Genomic DNA, 4,847 nt, shown 5'->3' with positions numbered 1-4,847 from the left:
CATAAACGCATCGACAAACACTTTGTGTCTGCAAAACATGTGAGGAGAGCTGCAGACCAGGGACAATCCAGAAATGCTCATGAATGTCAGTTTAGAAGCTATCAAAGTTCTCAAATAAAGCACCTTTTGAGAATGTCAATGTTTGTTGGTAATTGTCTTACAAAACTAGGAAGTATTTCTGGTTTATATATTAAAAGTTATGGTTGTTTATTGATTTTAGAAAAAAAAAATCGCAACTTTGAGGAAAATGCCCCGCGAAATCAGGCATTTTAGCCCGTAACAATCACAAAAAATGCCCGTGAAATCCTGGAGGGATTGTTTATTGCTAACATGTTAGTACCACACATCCAATAATATAATAATATTCTCCATCATTTTTGTGTTGTTTGAGATTGTGAAGATGCTAGAAGTAAACCAACGAGGAAAACTGATTCTTAAAAGTTATCCAAAACTTTGTTTTTGCTTTCATGACTTGTGTTCACCCTTGTTTTTTTTTGTCCAAACTCAGATGTTAAAAATAAAAATTTGCGGGCGACCTGCTTGTTCCGCATTTAACTTTCACACGTGCTGCACTTTGACTGATTTCTCCCGCCGGAGGAGCAAATTCTATTTAATCTCGAGGAAACATATTGGATCGGCGTGAGCAACCTTGTTCTAGCTCCACAATAACGACTGAAAGTCCTGTCTAGATTAAAAAAAAAAGTCTAAATTAAGCTCAACTCTGATACTGGGACTGGGAACAAAACACACACAAAGCACAAGCAGGAAGAGAAACCCTCCATTAGTGTTCACAGATGATTGATATGATAGCAAGCCCATTCAAACTGCAAATTTTACACATGATTGAGGCTCTATTGGATGTAATGAAACGGCCTTTCCTGAATATTGCACTTGAGTGACTGTGTGACCACCAGCACAATAGCTGCCATTATAGTTCTGGACCTTCAAGCCTCATTGTACCGGGCCCGCTGAGTTATTATTGCAGAACTCGGAGTGAACTTGCGGCTTTGGGTTTCTTGTCGTTACGGATGTGACCGTTCTCCCCACTGGGAGCAATTCATAGAGTGTTAATTGACCACCGCAATCACTCAGCAGATTTATGGAGAAGTCTGAGGGGTCACAGGAGGCTTTCAGAGGAGGCTGTCCAGGGAGCGCAGCTCGCCTCAGAGCCTCAGAGCCTCAGAGCTGCAGCTGGGGAAATTTCTGGCCTCTGGATGTATAGAAAAATCCCCGCTTTCCGACAATTATCGCAGAGGAAACGTATATTATGTGGCAAAAATTACACTTAAATGGCTCGTGCAGAAAAATAATATCATCTTGCGGCTGTTTCTGTGTGGGACTTTTTATTGTAATTACACATTACAATATATATAAAAAAATTAAAGGAATGCATATCACCCGCTGCCTTTCCTGCCAAAGCTTTAGACTAAGATCATATGCTGAGAAATAACAGAGCTGTAGCCATTTTGGTCAAAACCTTGAAAATAATGATGTGATAATGCGAGATGTCACACTCAGAGTGTGTGTTCGGGATGACTCTCAGCTACTACCGCTCCAAACTTTAGCTCAGTATCTGTAAAACTGACTGAGTTAAAGCGATTTCTAAGTTCGCTAACGTCCACTAGCTTGAAATTGTGAATCTGCATCTAACTTTTATTTCCTGACAGTTTCATTAAAATCCATCCGGTGGTTTAGTCCAAATAAATAGTGGCCAAATTGCAAAAAAAAAGAGCTTGCTCAATTCGTTAGCAAATCAAAATATGTGTTGGGGATCAGCCTCAGCTACTACCATAACAAAGTTTAGCTATGTTTGTGTTTGTTAAAGGTCAGCCATCTTGAATTAACACTCTACAACAAATATTTCTGCAGGTTTTATTAAAATTCATCCTGTGGTTCATGACATATTTCGGTGACAAACAAAAACGTTGCACGCAGGCAAAGACCCAAATGTCCACCTTTGCCCTGATATATTTGCTCAAACACAGCCGTGACCCAGTTTGCATGTATTTGTCATCCAATTATACAGATGTTTGGCCTTCATTGGAAGAGGAGTTGCAGCGCAGACAGACAGACAGACGGGGCGTGTTCAGAGGGGCCCATCTGGCCAACTATAATCAGCTTTAGACAACAGATGAATGAAACAAGGCATGCGTGTATAAACAGAGTTTCAGCTGGCTACTCCACTTTAAATTATTTAGATCTAGTGTGCAAATATTAACACAAACTGTGGATGCATTGGTTTTTAATGATGAGACAATAAAATGGTTTTCCATATTTATTGTAATCGTCTGGCGCAGTGTGTCAGAGTGTCAGTTTGAACAAATGTGTCCCTGCATCTGGACACTCTTAATGCTGTTTAATCCCCTTTTTGTCAGCCACCAATGCTTGTCATCATGCCAGCACATTATCTACAGTGTGCCACATGCCTTTCAATAGCATCCTCCTTGTTCTTTTAGCGCACACTCCCGGAATAATGACGTTCTCGCCACCTTTTACTCCGAGGTAAGAGCAATCCTTATATTTATGACAAGGTAAAAACGATTTTTGTGTGGAAGGAATGGTTAGAAAATTGCTTCTACAATTACCATAAAGGAGTTGGCAAGAAAAAAAAAAACAAACTTCTCTCTAGCAGCCAAATAATTTTTACTGTAATTATGTGATAAGCTTTTGAAGAAATGTATAAATGTCTTTTAGTGAGAGTTGCCCAGGCACGATGATTTATGACGGTGCTTTAAGTCTGTGTTTTGCTACGTGGAGCCTGAATGGTGTGTGGAGTCTAAATACCGTACGCAGAAAGCTAATGAGTGTGCATTGCATCGCTAAATAATGTGAATGAGCTGCTTGTGAACCTTTACAGCCATCGGGAATGGTATTGCCAGGGCATGAGCGCCAGCTGGCACAAACCGACAAGCTTCGCTGAGGTTTGCACAGTTTTTCTCTAATCACTCGAGCTGATTAGATGCATGTTTTCCCATTAAGCGAGGCTCCTAACGTTCTTGTCTTGTGGAAATGCGTAATGGAACGAAGGTAAACACAGTGTGTCTGACTTGATGTCTACAGACAGCTCGGGAGGAGAGACAAGTCTGTGGAGTGGTTTGAATTTGGGTGGAGACGTTAACATTTACAGTAGAACTGCAGACAAATATGCACGGACCCCACCCATCGGCCCGCGATCAACTCCTCTGTCATCACTTTCTTTATCATGCAGACAGAGATTGATGTCAGAGGATCAGATTCCTCGGGATTTATATTGCAAAAGAAAGTCCCCTTTCTTAAAAAACATTAGGGAACTTGAAAGGTTTCTGCCGCAGCATGTTGATCCTTTTACTGGTATTCATAAAAGTTGACAGAATGTTATAATTTATACCCAAAATTAAGGTCCTGATTTTCAAAGTTTCTTTCCAGAAATTGTCAATGCATTGCATTTTCTCTGCAAATATCTAATCAAGTCGGACATTTTGCAGCCTTGTAGTTTTGAGGTTGGTTAAATCCTGTTTCCAGACCTTTTCTCATGACTTTTATCTAAGCGTTCTGCAGATGACTAATTGTTTCATGTTTCATGCCTAATCAGTAATGAATGAGTACAGGCAAGGACGACAGAAAACATTTATGTGAAGTTTTAGAGAGGATAAAAATCATTTGGATCACATGTTAATCCCACTGTACACAATATTTGATTCTGAAATCCTGCGTTTTTTCTTCTGAAGTCACGGTGATCTACCTACACACCCATAAAATCCAAACCACATTCTTTTATGACTCCACAGGAAAATAGATGAGGGGGAATTCTGAGCAATGATCTGAGTTTTTTTCTTTTCTTTTCTTTTTTAAAACAAAGCATGTGTAAACGCTGGTGGATCTACTGCAGAGGTCTTCAAATAACACTCTGTGAGGTCTCCAGCAAAGGTCCAGATTATATAGATTTCAATTTTCTTTTAGTTACAGCACCGAATGAAATGAAATCTGTATTTTAACAACCGATCTGGGTCCAGATAAGACTCCATTTGGGGACGAATACAGACCACGGTCCTCCATGTGTGGACCCCTAATCCACTGTGTTTAGTCGTGTTATCTGGGCCACAGGTAAGTGAGATAGGCAAATCAGAAATTTCCTCCTCCTTCCTAAAATGAGCCACTTTCACTGGGTCAGATAACAAGCGAGATACCAGGAGGAGGAAGAGCAGTGGGGGCCGTGGTGGGCATGAGCAATAGAGAGAAGAGACCCGCAACAATGCTTCAAAGCCTCTTTGTATTTTGCTTCGTATTTGATCTATTGTCCCCGACAGTCTTTAGAGACCACCACCAACATGGCATCACCTTACTCAGGTTTACGGGGTTTTGTGTAGCCAAGATGCCCCAGGAGATTAGGTTCAGGTGAGGCCAGGAGGGGTTAAAAGCGAATAGGAGGAACGGGGATCCCATCATTGTTTTTTGGCTCTTTCTGTGGGAGCAGAGGACACTCAGATAAGAACGCACTTGTTTAAATCACAGATATTCAGCTCTGTCTCCATTAGAAGTTGGAATTACACGTACGGTTTGGTTTGAAAATGAAGAAAAAGAAAAAACTGCAGCGAGAAACAAAGAGAGATAAGCCATTCTCTCTATCTGGTGGGGATTGTAAATCCCTTTTAGAGGATAATCACAATGACCCGTTTTCACTCCTCACCACGTTTCCCTCCCGTGTAATTGCTGCTCAGCGGCAAGACAAAGGGAGGAATATCTGGAGAAAAATGCAAACAAAAACCAAAGTGGGAAACATCTCAGAGGCAAGCCAGGATGAATGATTTATTGTCAGTTACCATAGCATTTACAGATACAGCCCCCCAAGGCTCGGCTTCCTGGGAAAA

At 41.0% G+C, this 4,847-nt stretch overlaps 1 protein-coding gene across 6 annotated transcripts in view; it reads left to right on the top strand.

The window, feature by feature from the left end:
* Positions 1–2,181: 2,181 nt before the first annotated feature.
* Positions 2,182–4,847, top strand: part of LOC108248131 — a 31,569-nt gene continuing 28,903 nt past the window's right edge. For 2 of the 6 annotated variants that reach the window (XM_017436669.3, XM_017436667.3), the window contains exon 1: positions 2,184–2,502. The gene's annotated coding sequence lies outside the window, so the exon portion shown is untranslated. Of the gene's footprint in view, positions 2,503–4,847 lie in introns of all 6 variants that reach the window. The other 4 variants (XM_017436672.3, XM_017436671.3, XM_025010700.2 and 1 more) reach the window with 3 other exon arrangements.

The sequence above is a fragment of the Kryptolebias marmoratus genome, linkage group LG22 (genome assembly GCF_001649575.2).
Source record: "Kryptolebias marmoratus isolate JLee-2015 linkage group LG22, ASM164957v2, whole genome shotgun sequence".
Classification (NCBI taxonomy): Eukaryota; Metazoa; Chordata; class Actinopteri; order Cyprinodontiformes; family Rivulidae; genus Kryptolebias; species Kryptolebias marmoratus.
The sequence above is the reverse complement of the archived record's forward strand: the minus strand, read 5'-3'. Positions and strand labels throughout refer to the sequence as shown.